Source organism: Diabrotica virgifera, chromosome 8, assembly GCF_917563875.1.
Source record: "Diabrotica virgifera virgifera chromosome 8, PGI_DIABVI_V3a".
Lineage (NCBI taxonomy): Eukaryota > Metazoa > Arthropoda > Insecta > Coleoptera > Chrysomelidae > Diabrotica > Diabrotica virgifera.
The window spans coordinates 132,606,252-132,629,465 of record NC_065450.1 but is presented as its reverse complement, the minus strand read 5'-3'; the positions used below and the strand labels follow the sequence as shown (position 1 = coordinate 132,629,465).

Sequence of the window (23,214 nt, the reverse complement as noted above, 5' to 3'; positions counted from 1 at the left end):
TTTTTGATATCCCTCATTTTTCTTAAACACAGTGCAGAATTTTTGATACATTTTGTTGGTTTCATCTACATCGAAACCACAAATGACGTTTCTAATTCCCTCAAAATTATCGGTTATGAGATTTACAGAATTTAACCATGCTCCCCATCTAGTTACCACAGGTTTAGGTGGTAAAGGCATATTGGATAAACGATCTTTATACACCTGTACTCGCAGAAGGGCTTTTATATTTGATACAAGGGTATTGACCATTGGAAATTCTGTCTTTACAGATTCTGCTACTCTGTTTAAAGCGTGTGCTAAACAAGTTACAAACTTGAAAAAAAATTTTAAATGTTGTCCACCTTTGGTCATATGGCTCAGCATCACTTAAAAATAACAACATTTTTTCACTAACAAAATGTGACTGCATATTGTAGAGTCCCCTTCGTCTCCTTTATTCGTCGTCTCCTTGCCTTATAAATTGTAAAAGGCATAGATTAAGGACGTTAGCAGAAAGTGGTTCAACGAGAATTTTCAGATTTATAGTTTTGATCTGAGACTTCTCATTTCTCTTTAAAATTTGTTCTGTTGGTATCGCTTTAGGTAAAAAAAGTCTGAAAATATGCAATTTTAATAAATGCATATGCACTTATAAAATTTATGCAAAATATGCAAATATGCACTAAATATGCATTTTGCATATTTCCCGAGCTCTATTAATAACATTTAAAAAATATTAAAATATTACTAAAAGATTTTTAAATTGAAAACTTATTGGTCCATTTCCTTGGTAACACCTCCAAAGCTTCTAAAATTTGCAAGTCAAATGGATGCTGAAGAGAAGAAGACAAGAGGGAATTCAAAAAACTTACAATTCACGACCCCGTCTGTTCATCTGGTAAATTCCAACAGAAAATGGACCTAGTTACTCGAAGGAGTAAAGACCAATATAAAAATAAAATAATAATTTTATTTTTAATTCAGTTGCAATGCGAACGCAAAACAATCTTACTTTTCAATTAGAATACGGAGCGCAGTCCAGTCCTCTGAATCGCGATTTTCGGATTTTATTGGAGCCTCATCGGAGAGAACGTAGGCTTGTTCTCCATACGAAGTGAAAATATTAGGTGACTAGCATCTGGCAATTAAAAGATGAAGTTTTCGATCCTAATAGCATTATTAATAATATTTAAAAGATATTAAAATATTACTAAAAGATTCCCTCTTGTCTTCTTCGCTTCAGCATCCATTTGGCTTGCAAATTTTAGAAGCCTTGGAGGTGTTACCAAGGAAATGGACCAATGAGTTTTCAATTTAAAAATCTTTTAGTAATATTTTAATATCTTTTAAATATTATTAATAATGCTATTAGGATCGAAAACTTCATCTTTTAATTGCCAGATGACGCTAGTCACCTAATATTTTCACTTCAGTTGCAATGGGTGGGAAAAGCTCTCGGTGCTGATCAATTGGAGTATGGAGAACAAGCCTACGTTCTCTCCGATGAGGCTCCAATAAGGAGCATTCGCATTGAAACTGAATTAAAAATAAAATTTTTATTTTATTTCTATATTGGTCTTTACTCCTTCGAGTAACTAGGTCCATTTTCTGTTGGAATTTACCAGCTGAACAGACGGGGTCGTGAATTGTAAGTTTTTTTAATTCCCTCTTGTCTTCTTCGCTTCAGCATCCATTTGGCTTGCAAATTTTAGAAGCCTTGGAGGTGTTACCAAGAAAATGGACCAATAAGTTTTCAATTTAAAAATCTTCTAGTAATATTTTAATATTTTTTAAATATCATTAATAATGCTATTATAATAATTATTAAAATAATTGTTTATTCGCCGAAAAGCTCGAAATAGTGCGCTATCTACAGCAAGTTTGTAATCTTTTTCATAGTATTTTATACACTAAATCGATTGCCACTACTCGTGTAGCTTAAACCACGTTCCGACTTTGTTGTTAATAAATTATTGCAAAAATAACGGTTTATAGTACGTTTACTCACGGTTTTTGCTCTAAATTTAAAAAAACCACTTGGATTGACATGACATTTGGCATACACGTAGCTAACATGCCAAACAAAAAAAGGATTATTGCGTCGATGTGTGCTTTTACCCCGGAGGTGAGTTTCGCCCCTTTGTGGGGGTGAATAAAGAAACCTTTAAAATAAATCCGGAAGTGGATAAACTGATTAATTCTAAGCAACTTTTGTTCTATACAGTTTTTTCACTAGGTCAATACTTTTCGAGTTATTTGCGAGTGAATATGTTCATTTTTCAACAAAAATCTCACATCGCAAATAACTCAAAAAGTAAGTATGTTTTCAAAAAAAAAAAAATTTTTTTAGTAAAAATATAGACTATAAAAATGTGAAAAAAATGGTGTAAGTGTGAGGTCCGTAAACCCAGTAGAAGTCCGTAAACGGAGTTGTAGCTAATGAACAACAGTTTCATATTTGCCAAATTCCCAATCGAATATTTCAACATAAAATAACCAAAAAATGAAGCAGTTTTTGAGGAAAACTCATTACAACTTTTTTAAATCTGGTAAAAAAAAACTTTATTCTTGTTTTTTGAAAAAGTATTTACCTAGTATCAAAAATAAGCAAGTTACGCTCAAAATAGAGTTGGTCCCTTTTTTGGTAAAAAAAAACGGGAAAATCACCCCCTAATTAGCATCTCAAATGAAATTAATCGTTACGTTAGGTAGAGAAAATGGTCAATACTCAAAATATTATCCTTTATTGTTGTTAAAAAAATGGCTACCGGTTTCGCGACTTATAATTTATGTCCCATCATCAGGCCATAATAACCAACCATGGTTGGCCGGCCATCGAGTAGTGGATAACATCAATATTTGCGATTTTGTGTAGCCATTTTTTAACAACAATAAAGGAAAATATTCTTTTGATTTTGTTTTATCAATAAACAATTATTTGACCTCTAATTCTGGACTGATGATCGGATATAAATTCTGCAGTGCTAAGGCAAAACCCGATATATCAAAAAACGTGATTTTGCAGGAGACGAGTTTAAAAGTTCGCGGTGTTGTTGTAATAGTGTGACATACCGGAAACTAATTTTATCATCTATTGATTACATTGATGCGTTTAGCTATGTATGGTTTTGTCATCATATTCTTTATCGCTCAATGTACATATTGGCATTAAAAACGAAAAATCGATAATTTTTGACATCTCGGGTTTTGCCTTAATACCACAGAATTATAAGTCCCGAAACCGTTAGCCATTTTTTAACAATAAGATAAGATTGTGAAGATTGACCCTTTTGTTGACCTAACCATTGCATTTTATGGACTCGTACTTGTACGCCAGGGAAATAAGACAAAATTATACCATGTTCGGGACACTTGAGCAGCCAGGTTGCAAAGAGGTTTTTTAGGTACTTTATATCTAATATATTATAAATACAAAAATGAACATCACAGTTCGGACGAGAAATTTAGTTATTAACAAATAAGAGTCAAATATGTCAGTCTTTTCGTTTAAATCGCTACAGGTAAAAATAGGGTAATTAAATATCTTATTTATAAAATTATTCTTTTAGTAGATAAGCAAAGGTTTAAAATGTTAGTTTCTGAATTTTAGTCCGATCATTTGTTGCTTCAATTAGCAAAATAAAACTAAAATTTCGAAAATAAAAAATTTGGTACAACTTTTGCGAAAATCACCTTAAGACATTAAAAGTTGTGCATTAAAAGTTGTGTCAAATAGTCCGTATAGTGCACAAAAAATTTCAAGATGATTAGTCAATTAGTTTAAATTTTATTCTGTTTGATTATCCCAAGAGCTTTTTGTTTGAAATATTATTGTTCAGGCAATAATAACGATATAGCAATTCTATAACATGAAAGAAGAATAGTTATTTTTTCAAGGCATTTAAAAAAAATAATTAAAAAGTTATTTTTATCATTTCTAAAACATTTTACTGTTGTAGAGAAATTTTTGGCTCATAAACAATTTGCATAACTTTGTAAAATCTGGTATTTTTACACGAACTTTCAGAAAAAAATTTTCACCTAGATTAATTACGGTCAAAGTTAGTCACTTTTTTTATTTAATTCGTAGCTACTTTGTTTATAACAATTAAGCAAACTAACTAGCGTCATTTTGAAGCGCAAGATATAGGGTTTATGTGTAAAAGTTTTAGTAAACTTTGAACTTCAACAGAGTGGTTAATAAAGCTTTAAAAATGATGTACTAACGACATCGATTCGTGATCGGTGGAGGGGAATTATTAAAATCCTTGCACTTAAAAAATGAAATTGATTCTTCAAACATATGCTGCGATTATTATCTCCGAAGCTTGGTGATGGATTCTGATCATAATTTTTTTTAATTTGTATGTACTCGTAGTCTTGTAGAGTACCTTGTGTGTACCGAATATACATGTATAATTTCATACAAATCGGGCAAGCGGTCTCGGAGGAGTATGGCAACTAACACTGTGACAGGAGAATTTTATAGATGTAAATTATAGATGGCTATTAATAAACAGGGGTTGGTGATGGAAGAGTGAAAATTAAGGGTTGTATGTATTTGTTAATTCTACATCATATAAAATTAAGTTAGACAACTTTGCCCAAAAAAATAAAAAAAATATCAGGGGGGCAACCCTTCTTATAACTTATGGCTATGAAAAATAGATTACAACCTATTCTCGGTCCTACAGGATATACGTATAAAATTTCATAAAAATCGGTCAAGCCGTTTCAGAGGAGTATGGTAACTAACACTGTTGCAGGAGAATTTTATGTATATAGAAGTAACTGTGAATTAATAATAAAAGTGGCTAACTTTGACCGTAATTAACCTAGGCTAAAATTTTTTTTAAATTTGTATAAAATACCAGCTTTTGAAGTTCTCAAGTAGATTTAATCTACAGTCAATGTGAACAAAACTATTCAAATTGTTTTTAAGCCAAAAATGCCTCTACATTAGAAAAGTGTTTTCGGAATGATACAAATGACTTATTAATGATTTTTTCAAATGCTTTGAAAATATAACTATTCTTCTTTCATGCGGTCTCCACAGAATTTCTATATCATTATTATTTTCTGAACAATAACATTGCAAGAAAAAGCTCTTTGAGATAAACAAATTGAATATAATTTAAACTAATTGACGAATCATCTTTAAATTTTTTGTACATTATATGTATTGTTTAGCTCAACTTGTCATGTAATATGAAAATCTTAAAGTTATTTTCGCAAAAGTCATCGCAAGTTTTCTATTTTCGAAATTTTAGTTTTATTTTGCAATTTCCGAAGCAACAAATGATCGGATCAAAATTCAAAACTGACATTTTAAACTTTTACTCATCTACTAAAAGACGAATACCTACTATAAATCAAATATTTATTTACCCTGTTTTTACCCGTAGCGATTTAAACGAAAAAACTGCCATTTTTATTCCTTATTTGTTAATAACTATAATTCTCGTCCGAACTGTGACGGGCATTTTTGTATTTATAATGTGTTAGGTATATAGTACCCAAAAACCCATTTGCAACCAGGCTGCTTAAGTGTCCCGACAAAAATCTTATTTCTCTGGACTATTGCAACTGTTTCATCATTTTATAATTTTAATATTTATTTAATTTATTCATCAAAATTAGCTTTAACCCAACAAAATTATTATCATTAATATAGGTACGTTCAATACCTTTCAAACGAGGTATGACTTGCTATGAGGGCCCATATTTAAAATTTTAAGTCACAGTGGTCCTGTAACGCCATCTATGACTATTACGTCACGTGGTAGGACTAGTTGAGAAGTCTACATCCGTTTATATCTTTCCCCTATTTATCCCCTTATTTCTTCTTTATTTAACACAGTAGTTCAGTCTGTGAAAGTTTTCACCTCCGATTTCGTTGAACCTCTAACGATTTTCATGAAAATTGGTGAGTAGTTGTAAGATACCTCAAGAAACAAAACAGATATGGTGATAACTTGTGCATTTACCCTGGGGGTGGATGCCACCCCTTTAAGGGGGTGAAAATTATTTTATTAAAAAATACCCCGAGAAATCGATAGTGACAAAGTTGCAAAATTGGTTATAAATCAATACTTTTTGAGTTATTAAAGATGAAAGATTTTAATTTTTCGTGAAAAAAATGCATGTTTAAACATGTTACACTCGATCTCTAATATTATCGACTTGTTGCCCTCGTGACACTTTGACATAATTTCAGGGCCGGATTTAAGGGAGGGCAGCAGGGCAGGCACAAAATCCCATACATAGAAAAGTCAGACTTTATTCACATAAAATAATTTCTGATTTATGCAAACATAATTATGTATATCAAAAATAATTTCTTATTTATCGTTATCTTGAGTTGGCACTACGCCACTGAGTATAATAACATTGATCAAACTTGCCTCCTACGCCTACAATAATTTATTAAATTTGTCTTCTAAATCATATTCTACATCATGCATATTTTTTAAATACCCTTTTTGCATGGATTGTAAAATACTCAGAACATAATCAAGTGGAATTCAGTCTTTTTTGTTGAGTCATAATTTGGTTACGAGTTTGACCTTAAATGATCCCGTTGACAAACATTGTGGCATAAGCAAATCTGAAAATCTGGCACTAAACCACTCATTTGTTTTGTGACTTTGTGCTACTTGCAGAAAGAATAATAATTGTCAGCTGTAATACTATTTACGATAATCTAGTAAAACAGCAATATTACTCACCACTCACCTGTTTGTATTATTTCGTACTGTTACCCCTGTTGAAAAAGGTAAGTTTTTACTTTATTTTTGTGATAGCCTAGAAGTTTCCTATCTAGTATTTGGAGGGTTGGGGACTTTTAAAATATAAAAATTTAAATAAAGTCATGCTATTCATACAAACATGGTCAGGCCAGGCCGGAAAATATTTAAGTTGTATATTGGATTGTTGGCTGTTAACTGTTAAATAATTGGGATACAAGTTTAAATGCTAATTTCTAAAATCATTCAAAAGGTGCGTTTTAAATAAAATTGTGCTGTGTGCTCTCATTGTTACTGGTACATATAATCGTAATATTTTAAAGAACCGCTTGAAGTGACATGAAATTTGGCATATATCTACATAAATAATAACATGTCAAAGAAGAAAAGCGAATTTTGCCGATTTGTGCTTTTGCCCCGGAGGTGAGTTTCACCCCTCCTCGGGTGTGAAAAAATAAGTTCAAAATAAGTCCGGAAAAGGATAAACTGACGAATTCTAAGCAATAGTGTTATTACTTTAGTTATTCATCATCGTCAGTAGCTTGACAATCATTTTCTGTCCTGGCTTGTTCTAGGATTTTCCGCTATTCTGTTTTATTGCTTGCTTTGTTTTTTCAGTTGGTAATCTTAAGTGTTTTCAGATCTTGTTCCACTTGTTCCATGTATCTAAGTTTGGGTCTTCCCTTTGACCTTCTCCCTACTACTGGTGTCTGCCTCATTATATGTTTTGGTGTTTCAATCTTCAACATCCGTTCAACATGGCCCATCCAGTGCAGACGTCTGATCTTTATGGATTTTATGACTTCGGATTCGTTGTATGCTGCGTAAGGGGGTTGTTTCTCTGGTATCCGTTTCATGCAGTATAATTCCATCATATAGTGGATCTTTGTTTTTTTTTTAACTTTTCTCTGAAGTAGTCAGTTATTTGCAGTAAATTTGCGAGTAAATATGTTTATTTTTCAACAAAAAAACACGTTTTTAGACGGTTTTTTGCAAATGACTAAAAAAGTAAGTATTTTATCGAAAAATCAGTCTTACCAAAAAATATGAGTGTAGCTTATGAAAAAGTGAAAAAAATGGTGTATGTATGAATTCTAGAGAGCAAGTCCAGCCTTGCTGTCTCTAACAACAGTGGAGAGTAATCATTCTCAAAACTAAAGTTAATTAAAAATCGCCTTCGGTCTATGATGGGCCAAGAGCGTTTCATCTCTCTAAAATGAGCATTAAACACGATGTCTTAAAGGAACTAAATAGATATGTCAGACATAATTAAGGAATTTTCTATTCAAAAATCTAAATAACACCCAGACTTTAACCATACATTTTACAATATTTATTTTTAATATTTTACGGTAACAAGTTACACATCTTATATTTTTTATTATTTAAAAACATATTTATAAATGTAGATCAACATTTCTTTTATTTTTAAAAGGGAAACCTTATACTTGACTGTATACCATAGTTATAACATCAATTTTTTAATGGTAGGAGGTAGGGTCCCACACCAATTCTGCCCAGGGGCCCCCACTGCCTTAAATCCGACTCTGCATAATTTTCCTCCCCTTCGGTTCGTGAAATTAAAACTGTCAAAGTGTCACTCGGGAAACAAATCGATAATTTTAGAACTCTCGTGCAATCACTACTGAGAATTGCATCGAGATAATGTTTTATTAATCAAGTTCTGGTTAAAGTTCTGGTTAAAATTTTTCCGAGAAAGTGGTTCCCATACAATGAATAAACTAATGTTCGCAACGTAAACCTATATTATTAAGTCTTAATAAAGATAAATCATGCATTGCATAAGGTCAAAGGAGTAATTACCGAACAGTTAGAAGTATCTACATTTCGAGATAATAGTTGTGGCCGTTTGACCTAAAATTTATGAAATTCAAATAATTACATTCCGTTTCGGAAAAGACTAATATAATGTGATAATATAAATACATAATACAACGTTTAACAGGAAAAATACCAGATAATTAGTTGGAGTCTCCGTTTATACTGTTTATAGCATTACTAATACTACAGGGAAATAAGGAAAAAATGTACCATGTTCGGGACACATGACCAGCTAGGTTGCAAATGAATTTTTTTGGGTACTATAAACCTAATACATTATAAATACAACAATGCCCGTCACAGTTCGGACGAGAATTTTAGTTATTAACAAATAAGGGTCAAAATGGCAGTTTTTTTCGTTTAAACCGCTACAGGTAAAAATAGGGTGATTAAATGTCTTATGTAGAGCATTCATCTTTTAGTAGATGAGCAAAGGTTTAAAATGTCAGTTTTTGAATTTTGGTCCCATCATTTTTGTTGTTTCGGAAATTGTAAAATAAGACTAAAATTTAAATTTGCTATAATTTTTTCGACAATGAACTTAATACTTTGCTATTGCACGAGAAGTTGAGTCAAACAGTCCATATAATGCACAAAAAATTTCAAGTTGATTCGTCAATTAGTTTAAATTCTATTCAATTTGTTTTTCCGTCGGAGCTTTTTCGCAATGTTATTGCTCAAAACATAATAATGATACAGCGATCTTGTGGATACCACCAGAAAGAAGAAGAGCAATATTTTAATCATTTTTAATAAAATATTAACAAAAGTTATTTCTACCATTGCAAAAATATTTAAGTAAAGTCATTTTTGGCTTATACCTAAATAATTTGAATAACTGTGTTAATATTAATAACTGTATACTAACTCCTCTTTGTTATTTGTAAAGCAAATATTTTTATACAATTTATCACAAAAAAAAAAATTTTCGCCTAAATCAATTATTAAGCCCATCAGAATCAAAACCTGCTAAATCCAAATTTTTCGTTTTCATTTGTTTTTCAAATTTTCAAAGTTCAAGTATATATTAATCTACAGGCATAAGGTTTCGGCTCAAAAAAATCTAAATCAGCTTGGGGGGTTACAACTACTGGGGGTATAGAATACCGCCAATTTAAGCTTAAAGTACATTCCAACGGGGGGTGGGGGTTATAACCCTCTTATCCACTGCGATTAAATAAAGTACTTCTTTTTCTTATATGTTTTGTATGTTTTCTTATCAATATGGTGCAATACCTACTTTTAGTGCATTAATTGCGCCTCAAAGCAGTTGAAAATGAGGAATTTGGACAATATTATGTGGGCTTACATAGAATCAAAATCTGTTAAATCCAAACTAAAAGTACAAATTTCTGAAGATGTAGGATTTCATGGATCTAGCAGGTTTTGATTCTATAGGCCTCAATTAATATCAAAGTTAGCCACTATTCTTGATTTAATTCACAGCTATTTTGCTTATAAGCATTAAGCAACCGAACTAGAGCCATTTTGAAGTTCAAGGTATATAGTTAATGTGTAAAAGTTTAAATAAATTTTGAGCATCAACAGAGTGGTTAACAAAAAACTTTAAAAATGACGTCGTAACGAAATCGACTCGGGGTCGGTGAAGGGAATTATTAAAATCCATGCACTCAAAAAATGAAATTTATTCTTCAAACATATACTTCGATTAATATCTCCGGAGCTTGTTGATGGATTTTGATTATTTTTATAGTTTGTATGTACTCGTAGTCTTGTAGAGTACGTTATGGACACATATCCCTACCTAACATTACAAAACGTTAGGTGTTATTACTTATATAGAGATATGAAAAATAGATTACGACCGATTCTCAGACCTACCGAATATAGATATATAATTTAATAAAAATCTCACAAGGAAAAATTCCTGTACTGGCTGTATACCATAAATAAAAAAAATAAAAGCCTTATTTTGTAAAAGGTATATGTATTTAAAATCCCTAAAAAGGGCTGTATCAGAAATCGTTTTCGGAATCAATATTCCATCATCAGTGTTATCACAGGTTTACATGCTTTAATCCACCAAAATTTACGGGTAAAAACCCTTAAATTGATTTTAAACAGTTGGGGTTACATTATGTTATCTGATTTTGAAGGATGTTAAAAATATTTCCGGATTAACCCTTGGCATCACATGACATCAACCATATTGGTTGGAAAATTGTAGGTAGAACCTTACATGGCAGAGTTTAGGTGACAACTCTTCAAAATCAGATAACATAATGTAACCCCAACTGTTTAAAATCAATTTAAGGGTTTTTACCCGTACATTTTGGTGGCTTAAAGCATGTAAACCTGTGATAACACTGATGATGGAATATTGATTCCGAAAACTTTTTATGATACAGCCCTTTTTAGGGATTTTAAATACATATACCTTTTACAAAATAAGGTTTTTATTTTTTTTTTTAATAAAAATCGGTCAAGCCGTCTCGAAGGAGTATGGCAACTAACACTGTGACAGGAGAATTTAATAGATGTAAATATATAGGTGGCTATTAAAAAATAGGGGTTGATAATAGAAGGGTGAAAATTAAGGATTGTATGTATTTCTTAATGCTACATTATATAAAATTAGGGTAGACAATTTTGACAAAAAAAAATAAAAAAAATGTCAGGGGGGCAACCTCTCTTATAATTTATGGGTATAAAAAATAGATTACAACCTATTCCCAGTTCTACAGGATATACATACGTGTAAAATTTCATTAACATTGGTCACGCTGTTTCGGAGGTGTACGGTAACTAACACTGTTACAGGAGAATTTTATGTATATAGAAATAACTATGAAATAAATAAAAAAGTAATAATAAATAAATAAGTTAACGTAATTAACCTAGTCGAAATGTTTCTTTTGAAAATTCGTGTAAAATGAGCGTTTCAAAGCCTAAAGTAGATTTAGTCCACAGTCAACATTAACAAAGTTATTCAAATTATTTATGAGCCAAAAATGACTCTTCTTCAGTAAAATGTTTTCGGAATAGTGAAAATGGCTTTTTATTGATTTGTTTAAATACATTGAAAATTTAAGTCTTCTTCTTTCATTTGGTTTCGACAGAATTGCTGTACCGTTATTATTTTCTAAGCAATAACATTGCAAAAAAACCCTTTGCGATAAACAAATTGAATAAAATTTAAACTAATTGACGAATCGGCTTGACATTTTTTATGTATTATACAAACTATATAAATCTACATGCAATATCAAAGTCTTAACTACATTTTTATATAGCTGCAAAAGTTATAGCAAATTTTTGATTTTCGAAATTTTAGTCTTGCTTTGCAATGTCCGAAGCGACAAATGATCGGACCAAAATTCAAAAACTGCCATTTTAAACCTTTGCTCATCTACTGAAGGAGGAATAAGTACTCTAAATAAGATTAAATTACCCTATTTTCCTGTAGCAATTTAAACGAAAAAACTGCCATTTTTGACATACATTTGTTAATAACTAAAATTCTCTTCCGAACTGTGACGGGTATTTTTGTATTTATAATGTATTAGGTATATAGTACCCAAAAAAACCTATTTGCAACCTGGCTGGTCAAGTGTCCAAACAAAAACCTTATTTCTCTGGACTACAAAGAAAAGACATCTCCAGACAATAATAAATTTAGTCAGTGAAGCAAGTTATCGGAGAGGCCTTAAAATCAGCATTTCAATGACAAAGTGGATGGCAGATAGAAAGATTAATATAGATCAAGGTCTACTTTCTCTTAATGGATAGGAGATAGCACGGGTAAACCATAGGAAATATCTTGGCAGCTGGTTAAATGTAAATTGTGACTCTGATGAAAAGATAATAATCAGAATCAATTTAATTCTTGCTTAACTCTTTGTTCGATTTTCGCCGGCTTCTGGAAATATAATCTACTACAAAAAAGATTTTATGTCACCAAGTTATTTAGTTATCGATAAATAATTCATTCATTCGGTCAATAAGCATTAAAATCCCTAGCGATTATAGCTAATGCAATGGCGTTTAAAATCCTATTCTTGGGTGAGGTGGATTACTTCTCTGCCATTTATAGCTTGTTGTGTGTCTTTGCTGTTCTCGTGACTCTTTTCCATTTCTTCCTGTCCTTACACAGAACTTTCCAGTCTTTTACATTCATTGCTCTTATGTCTTCTTCTACATCTACATCATCCAGCCATCCTCTTCTAGGTCCTCCTCTACACCTGGGCCATACTGGTGTCGTTAGTTATCCTTCTCAACATATCTGATTGTGGGCGCCTCTGTATATGTCCTATCCATTCTAAGCGAAGCGATTTTATATATCTGACTATATTTTCGCTCTGCAATTCTTCTTCAATTTTGGCATTTGTTTTTATTCGTATTTCTCCCTCTCTTGTTACATTGTGGCCCAGTATTGTTCTCATTATTTTTCTTTTAAATTTCAGAAGACTATCTTTCTCTTTCTTGTTAATAGTTGTTGTTTCCATCCCGTATAAAACAACAGGTTTTACTAAGGTTTTATATAGGTTTATCTTGGTTCTCTTACTCAGGGTCTTGCTTCTCAGGTGATTTCTATTCAATCCATATGTTTTTTTGCCTTTCAGAATTCTTTCCTCTGTTCTCTCTTTTCCGGTTTTCCCTATTGTTACTCCCAAGTAGCTAAAGGTGTATACAGTTTCAAATTTATGATCTGGGCTATTAAATATTTCTGAGTTGTTGTGTCGTTCTTCCCTATCGTCATGTATTTTGTTTTGTGCTGGTTTATCTGTAGCACTATCCTCTTCGCTTCCTTGTCTAATTTTTCATCTTTTTCAAGTGTCATCTTCGTCTTCGCTGTGATAACTAGATCATCTGCATATGCTACTAGTTGAAGTTGATCTGTAATAATGTTTTTTTGCAAAGTTTGCCCTCCTTATTATTACTTCCAACATCGGGTTAAATACTGTCGGTGAGATAGAGTCACCTTATTTCACGCCTTTGTTAACATTGATTTCGTTAGAACATTGATTTCGATCGTTACATTGATTTCGATAAATAATTACTTTCCTAAAATTTTAGTTGAAAATAAAATATTTTGTTGGGAAAACCCAGTTTTTCCGAGGTAAATTTTCGTCGAAGGGAAATCCGGAAAACATATATCTGTGTAGAATTAAATTACGGTGAATTTTAAATCGGGTATTTTTGCTGTATTTCCGAGTTACAACGTAACAATGGAAAAAAAAGAAAATTTTGGAGCGCTAATTTGTTTACAAACAAAATAGCACGCTTTCTGCGGACTTTGGGTACATATATTACTAATACATACAATTTTGATTCAATTCCTTCAATAAAATAGCTGGTTAGCTGGTAAATAACTTTTTCTTGTTTTTTCCTAATTTGCCCAGAGTAGTATGAATTATTAGTCCCTTCATTTACCTAAAACATTCATTTTAACTTTTTGAAACCGTAAAAGGTTAAGTTTCAACTTTTTGCTTTCTAGAATTGGTTCAAATGCATATTATACATATACATATTGGTAAGTGTACTGATCTTCTTACAAATCATTTACAGCATTTAAATACATACCTCAAAACTTAAGTAGGATTCCCCGCAATAAGTCATTGTTAACTGTTAAGCACGTATCTAACATGTTCTTGTTAACTGTTAAACATAAGTTATTACAATGAGATTATATCATAATAATATTAAACGTTATTGCGACTAACAACAAAAATATACATTCCGTAGGATTTAACTTTGTTACAGTCTACAGATGCTGCATCATTATTGGGAATACATGATAATAATAAGTACCGCATAAATTGTAATAATAATTTATAGGTATATAAAATTTTTATTTGAAGTAAAAAACATGTCAAAGAAAATATATTACGCCAGTCAATGAGAGTAAAAATAGTCCACAAGGAAAGAAAAGTTTTCCTGTAGTTGGCTGTATACCATCAATCACAAAAATTGGAATAAATCCTTTGTAAAAGGTATAAAATTTATTAAAATCCCTAAAGGGCTACATCAGAACAAAACGTTTTCGATTTTATTACAAAATCATCATCAGTGTAAGACAGTCTGGATGCTAGCTGAGCCACCAAAGAAATATAGGGCTAATAACCCTTCAAATATAAAATGTATGCTTTACAGATGCATATTTACTTAAAATGCCTTGAGTTGCCATAAAGTCATCGAAATGTAAACTAAAATTTTTTTTGCATCCCACATGTTGGGAATTTAAATACCTTACCTTAGGGCATTATTCCTGTTGCCTTTTGCCCATCACAAGGCATTTTAAGTAAATATGCATCTGTAAAGCATACATTTTATATTTGAAGGGTTATTAGCCCTATATTTCTTTGGTGGCTCAGCTAGCATCCAGACTGTCTTACACTGATGATGATTTTGTAATAAAATCGAAAACGTTTTGTTCTGATGTAGCCCTTTAGGGATTTTAATAAATTTTATACCTTTTACAAAGGATTTATTCCAATTTTTAGTAAAAATAGGATATCAATACCTCCGAATTCCTACTGCATGGATTTTAATGAAATTTTGGGAATAGCCGCTACTTATCTCCTAATTCAAAGTCTACCTTATGCAGATGTTCGCTTATTATATCTTAGGGGTGAAAACCACACCTTACTGCCAAAATTAAGTGAAAATTGTATCGTAAATCAAAGTACTTTTTAGGCTTTAATAGCGTTTTATGAAGTAAAATAAAAGCATTTTTATATTTTAAGACATTAGGCTGTTGGTTGGCTAATAAATTTAACCCTTATAAACCACCCTACCACCACCAAAGATAATAACATGTGTAAAAAAAGTGATTTATTCATTTATTTAATATATAAATGAAAACAATTTTATATCGGTATTTTGAGTCAATGTCATTTTTTTGTGTTTCCTTTTTCAACCCTTAAAACATCCCCTCATCATCATTATCTTTGCCTTATCCCTATGCGGGGTCGGGTTTCCTAATTGCATTTCTCCACACATTTCTATCTTGTGTCATATCAATGATAATCCCCTTTACCAACATGTCCTGCCTTATCGTCTCCCCCCAGGTCTCCTTTGGTCTTCCTCTCCTACTCCTTCCAGGGATCTGCACTTCGGCTATTCTTCGTATTGGGTGATTAACGTCTCGACGTTGAACATGACCAAAACATCTTAACCTATGCTCTCTCTTTTGGCATCAATTGGTGCCACACCTAGATTTCCCCTAATATACTCATTTCTAATTTTATCCTTCTTTATCACTCCACTCATAGCTGGTCTTATGGCTGTTTTATAGAATTTTCCCTTCAGCTTCATTGGAATTTTTCTGTCACACAACACACCACTCGCTTCTTTCCACTTCATCCATTCAGCCCTAATTCTACTGCATGCATCTCCATCTATTTCTCCATTACTCTGTACTACCGATCCTAGGTACTTAAAACTATTGCATTTCACAATCATTTCATTATCCAAAGATACCATTTTATTTGTAGTAACTCCATCTTTAAATAAACATTCTAAATACTCTGCTTTTGTCCTACTAAGTTTTAAACCTTTTTCCTCCAGAGCTTGTCTCTACTGTTCCAGTTTTTGTTCTAAGTCTCTTTCACTATTTCCTATTAACACTATCATCAGCATAACATCATTAGCATACATTAGGCACCATGGAATGCTACCCTGTAGTTTCGCTGTTATCTGGTCCACAACTAATGATACTTAATAAATAAAGACTAAGCACCGAGCCTTGGTGCAATCCTACTTTCACCTGAAATTTATCAGTCTCTCCCACACCTGTCCTAACACTAGTCGTTACTCCCTCATACATATCTCTCACAATCTTTACATATTCGCCAGGGACTCCTTTCTTATTGAGTACCCACCACAGAATCTCTCGAGGAACTCTATCGTATGCTTTCTCAAGATCAATGAACACCATATGAGCGTTGGTCTCTTTATTCCTGTATTTTTCCATCAGTTGCCTTACAATGAAAATTGCATCTGTTGTTGATCTGCCCTGCATAAAGCCAAATTGATTATCGGATATTTGGGTTTCTTCACGTATTCGTCTATCAATTACTCTCTCCCATATTTTCATGGTGTGGCTAAGCAGTTTTATAGCCCTGTAGTATGTACAATGTTGTATGCCCTTAAAACATCCGCTATCTTTATAATATAATAAAAATAAAATATAAATTTGAACATATAATTTATTTCTCTTTACTTACATGACATTGATCCTTTTTTGTTATTTACAATTAAAATATCTTTTTATGACCTTACATCGCTTAAAACTACTCCTCATGTTGGAAAATATACAAGTAGAAAAAAATTGATCTTTGCAGAAAAAAAAAATATAATAAAATTTCTACAAAAATGTACATATAGAAAAATATGTAAAAAATTATACATTTAAACATTCAAAGAATAGAACAGTCATGTCACTAACTGTTTCATTTTAATCTACATCACTATCACCACTGTCGTTCGTCCCTTCCCCGTCTTTGTCATAGAATGGAGCAGTTAGCTCCTGTACATCCTCCACATGTAGCATTACAAAAAAGTCCGATCTTTCTGCAAGTGCATGACGCGCTGCATCCTTTTTGTAGTTGGAAAAAATATCTCTAATAATTTCTGCGGCGCAGGTAATTTATTTGTGGGCTTCAAATATCCATTAGCATTATCCCATCCCCAATCAATTGCATCGAGAGCTCTATCGCCTAGCCAAATTTGAATTTGGTAATACACTCTCTTAATGTGCTCGTCCAAAGCATTTAATGTAAGTACGAGCTATGTCAATTTTACATCAGTGCTTTTCACCAGCAGCTGTAAAAAGTGAGTAGTCGGTAAACCGAGATCCCAGACTCATCTGCTCCAAAATTCGTATATGCTCCAAAATTGAAAAAAAAGTTGTTTGTTTTTTTTTTGAAATAACTCCGTTCATTTTAAAGATACCCTATCCATTCAAGAATCAAATTATAGGAAATTAGGAGTATAAATCCACATTGATCACATCTATTAAAAATCTTTAATTTTTAAAAGGTAAAGGATTAAACTGGACTTAATGTAGTGATATCTCTGACAATTTTTATGGTTTATTGTTGTTTATTGATTCGTTGTCCACTAGTTTGAGTAGTTCTCCTTGTATATTATCGGGACCTATATCTTTGCCATCCTTTAGCTGTGTTATTGCAGAATATACTTCCTGCTGTAATATTCTTGGTCCATCATTTACGTCTTCTTCCAGCTCAAAGGTGTTATCTCTTTGGTCTTCAAATAGTTTCTCTAGGTATTATTTCCACGTCCTGTTTGTCTAAGATGATGTTTCAGAGTCAGATAGATTTCCTTTCTGTAAAATGTAGAATAGAACATGCCAAAAATGTCTTTTTTAAAACGAAACAATTTTTAACCAATTGAGATCTTGATCTAACTTTACGATATTGCATGATAAAATGCTACGTACAAAGTATCTTACTACATAGCATAAAAACCCGGACGCTGACAATTAGCTCGTTGGGTTGCTTGGAAAATTTTGAGATGTGGACATTGCGCCATATTCTAAAAATCCCATGGATTGATCATGTTCGAAATGAAGAAGATTTCATACATATGAATAGAGAAGAACAACAAGGTTTTAGGTCGGGAAGATCATGCATCCACGCTATATTTATAATGAGGCAAGTTATAGAAGAATACAATAAACCGGCATATTTATGTTTCGTGGACCTTAAGAAAGCATTTGTATATATCAATCGGTTTTAAAACGTCTTGCGACGTTGTCCGATGCCTAATTTCCATGACACTCTATCATCCCATTGGCCCTCTCTAAGATCTCTTGCGCTCATCGCCTTCGTTACTTCCTCTCTCCAAGATTTCTTGGGTCTTCCTCTCTTTCTGCAGTTTGGTGGTACCCATTGCATAATTATTTTAGGGAGTCTTGAGTTATCCATCCTCTGGACGTGCCCGTACCATATCAGCTGTTTTATTTCTATGTCTGTTGTTAGAGAGACGTCAACCCCCATTCGCTGTCTTATCTCATCATTACGTATTCTCTCTCTGCGTGACACTCCTACTGATCTTCTAAAAGCGTCCATTTCTACTGCCTCCAGTTTTCTTCTGTTGTTTTCGGTTATCCGCCAAGTTTCTGCTCCGTACAATAGACTGCTTTTAATAAGAGATTCGTAGATATTGTCGAGGATATTGTGTTTTCTTCTTTTTCCTATTTCATGACCCCACAGTACGCTGTTTAGACTACCTATTGTTTTTCTGGATTGTGTTATTCTTCTCTTTATTTCTTCATCATCTTTCCCCGTTGTGTCAAAAACGACTCCTAGGTATGTGTAATGGTCGCAGGGCAAGAAGATTTCATTATTTTCTAATGTGATGTTCGATAGTTCGGTACCTAATGGCAGGTATTTTGTTTTTTCTGTATTAATTTCTAGTCCTCACTTTCTATATTCTTCTTGTAATTTCCTTGCCCTGTACTCTAGATCATCTTTATCGTTTGCTATAACAACCTGGTCATCAGCAAACTGCAATGTATATAAGCAAATCTCTCCAAGGTCTACGCCCATGCCTCTGCATTTTCGTTTCCACTCTTTCAATGCTTTTGCAACATATATTTTAAACATGGTCGGTGATATACAACACCCCTGACGTAGACCTTTATTAACCAGGAAGCTTTGCGATAATCTGTTTCCAGTTTTTATTTGTGATGTTGACCCTTCATACAAATTTCTTAAGGCTTTTATTAAGGTGACACTAATATTCGTCTGTCGTAAACGTTCCAGAGTTTGTTTACAGGAACTGTATCGTACGCCTTCTGCAAGTCAATAAACATGAGGTGGGTTTCTTGATTTGTGCTAAATTTTTGTCTATTAGTTGTTTGAGGCAGAAGATATATCAGTACAGCTTCTTCCTGTTCGACAACCGGATTGTTCTTCTTCCTCTTGGTCTTTGTACTCCTTCTCAATGCGGTCTCTAATTATTCGTCCATACAAACGGCTGAATGTACTAGTGACTGATATCCCTCTATAGTTTTCACATTTAAGCTTATCTCCTTTCTTATGGATCGACGAAATATAAGCAATTTTCCACTCATCGGGTACGGGAGAACCATTTATAAATTGATTTATGCACCCAGTGACGGTTTCAAACAATTTTTGTGATCCACATTTTATTAGTTCGGCTGGGATATCCCCTGGTCTTGGAGACCTACCGTTTTTCAGTTCTTTTATAGCTTTTCTAATATCTGTCACTTGTATTGTTATATAAGCACTAAGAAAGCATTTGACAGGAAGAAATTAAAGGACGTTATCCATTTTTATTTTATGCAAGAGAGATACCTCCAGGAATAATTAAAACGATCCAAAATATCTACCAGAACAACCCTATAAAACTAAAAGTAGAAGAAGACCTAACTGACCTAATTGAAGCTGACAGTGGGATAAGACAAGAGGGTTTCCTGAGTCCTCTATTATTCAACCTGAGCAGGGATGAAATAATAAAAAAAGTAAGAACTAAAGAAGGTTACCAAATGGGAAAAACAATTTAATATAATCGGCTATGCAGATGATACAATACAAATATCTCAAAGTGAGGATGATTTACAACGTATGCTGCTCCAATCTAATATAACCGCTAGAAATTTTAACATGTTAATTCCTCCAAAAAAAGACAAAATTCATGGTTATAACAGCAAATCCACTAAGATGTAAATTAGAGCTGGAGGGTCAGATAATAGAACAAGTGATAGAGTTTAAATAGAGAACTAACTGGCCCAACTGAAGCTGGCAATGAGATAAGACAGAGGGATTCCCTGAGTCCTTTATTCTTCAACCTGATGATGGATGAAATAATAAAATAAGTAAGAACTAAAAAAGTATACACAGTGGGAGAAACACAACTTAAAATAACTTAAAAACAAGGTCTTACGAAGAGTTGTAATGCCATTGAAAATAATTATGTATATTTCGAGACTGTTTGTGTTTATTGTAATTCTGCTCTCTGATGTACGATTAATTAGTGCTAAAAATTTGTTTTTTATTCGCGTCTAAATATTTCAATTTATAAAAAAAGACTAAGTTTTCAATCTAATGGCATATAAAACAACATAATGTTACTCTACATCCCACCAGACTGAAAACAATGGGAACCTTCTCTGGTTACACCTCCAAGGCTTCTACAATTTGCAAGCCATAACGGATGCCGAGACTAAGGAAGATGAGGGAATTTTACAATTTATAATTCACGTCCCATCTGCTCAACATGGTAAAGTTCCAATGAGAATGGTTCCCTTCGTACTCCAATCAGAGTAAACATGTAAATCAAAAATGAATAACCATTTTCAATTTCGTTGCAAAACGAAAATACAGCCGCACCATATTCTAGTCCAATTAGAGAGTGCAGCAAGCACCTCTACCGGTTTCGAAACTTATTAGTCTCTCATCAGGAGGCACATATGCTGCTCTCTCTGATCCAACCAAAATAAAACCCCGGCGTGCATTCACGGATTGCAACGAACGAAATGGCATAGATGCCCTAGCGGCAACTGCTAGCAAAATACTAAGTTTTCAATCTATGTTGACTGTTTTGTATGCCATTAGATTGAAAACTTAGTCTTTTGCTAGCAGTTGCCGCTAGGGCATCTATGCCATTTCGTTCGTTGCAATCCATGAATGAACGCCGGGGTTTTATTTTGGTTGGATCAGAGAGAGCAGCATATGTGCATCCTGATGAGAGACTAATAAGTTTCGAAACCGGTAGAGGTTCTTGCTGCACTCTCTGCTTGGACTAGAATATGGTGCGGCTGTATTTTCGTTTTGCAACGAAATTGAAAATGGTTATTTATTTTTGATTTACATGTTTACTCTGATTGGAGTACGAAGGGAACCAATCTCGTTGGAACTTTACCATGCTGAGCAGATGGGACGTGAATTATAAATTGTAAAATTCCCTCATCTTCCTTAGTCTCAGCATCCGTTATGGCTTGCAAATTGTAGAAGCCCCGGAGGTGTAACCAGAGAAGGTTCCCATTGTTTTCAGTCTGGTGGGATGTAGAGTAACATTATGCTGTTTTATATGCCATTAGATTGAAAACTTAGTCTTTTGCTAGCAGTTGCCGCTAGGGCATGTATGCCATTTCGTTCGTTGCAATCGTTTTATTTTGGTTGGATCAGAGAGAGCAGCATATGTGCCTCCTGATAGATACTAATAAGTTTCGAAACCGGTAGAGGTGCTTGCTGCACTCTCTGATTGGACTAGAATATGGTGCGGCTGTATTTTCGTTTTGCAACGAAATTAAAAATGGTTATTCATTTTCGATTTCAATTTATGTTCAGTTATTTGGCGCTCGTTGTTTATATAATTCATAAAGGTGAGAAATGACTAAATTTAATTTTAGCCCAGAAACTCCCTTTGATTATATGTTTTACTGTATTCTATACATATTTTGGAAATTATGATAAACATCACTGTAATTATTTTTAGAGGTAGAGAATGTTCGATTGATCATATGTAGTTTAATTTTGAATGGTTATTTATAATTATGACGCAGTTATTATATTTTTAAATATTTCTTCACTCAAATGATTATAAACCTTTATAACAGAAATGACCATATATTTTCTGCTTGGTAATTTGAAGTTTATACAGTCTCCTAAAAAAACAAAATAATATCAATCAAGTCCGCAAAAGGTTTAGCGGATAAACAAAGACTTTTACATAAATATAGAATATAGAGTGTTTCACGTAAACCAGCCCGATATTCTTTTTTCGCAAATTTAAACAGAGACAGGTTTTTGGACTAGTCATTTTATTATGAAAATTACATCTGGTTTATGTTAATCCATTAACGCCCAAATTATTTTTTTTTATTTTAAAATTTTGCATATACTCTGTACGGAAAACGATAAAACACCTTGTATTTTATTAGTCTATTATGTGGAAAAACTTAGCTTTCAATCTATATTAGGGTTTCCTATACCTACCTTTGTATAAGGTGGTCAAAATATTAGATTGTTCTATTAACAAATTCTGTAATAACGTCCTTTTTTAAATGAAACACCCTACAAAATACAGGGCGTTTCATTTAAAATAAGCACCTTATTACATTTTGAATTTGTTATTAGAACAATCTAATATTTTGACCACCCTGTACAAAATTTTGCTACAATAAACATCTATTTAAATATTCTGAGTAGTCTATTATTAAGATGCAAGAAAAAATTTGCCACCGATGCTTAGATTCGTAGATATTTATTTTTTTTTTTCTAAAACCTTACATGATTATAAAAATCGATATCAATCAAAACACCCTGTATTTAGGTATAAAGAACCATTATAAAATATAGCTTATTTTTAAGGGAAACTCCAAAATGTTACCAGATATAGGGTGTCCCATAAGAAAAACTATAACTTTGATATACCACTTCTTTTTGGAGCAACCTGTATATTTCTCATTATTTTTAGATTGTAGTGTCAATGGCCCTGTATATTTTTGTGAAGAAATTTTTTTTAAATATCAAATCGTTTTCCGTACAGAGACCGAGGCGAGTAAGATGAACCACCCTGTATATTATGTAATTATTAGTAATATTGTTCTTAATATGGAAGATTCATGAAATTGTTTTAAATATTTGGGTTATCATAATTGCAAGTATTATGAACGAGTTAAAAACAATTA

General features: G+C 32.7%; 2 protein-coding genes across 3 annotated transcripts in view; one reads left to right on the top strand and one right to left on the bottom strand.

Annotated features, from left to right (window-relative positions):
* Positions 1–23,214, top strand: part of LOC126889476 (probable 3',5'-cyclic phosphodiesterase pde-5) — a 423,420-nt gene that overhangs the window by 6,585 nt on the left and 393,621 nt on the right. The gene's annotated exons all lie outside the window — the stretch shown is intronic.
* Positions 1–23,214, bottom strand: part of LOC126889477 (alpha-1,3-mannosyl-glycoprotein 4-beta-N-acetylglucosaminyltransferase B) — a 359,292-nt gene that overhangs the window by 309,357 nt on the left and 26,721 nt on the right. The window lies entirely within an intron of this gene.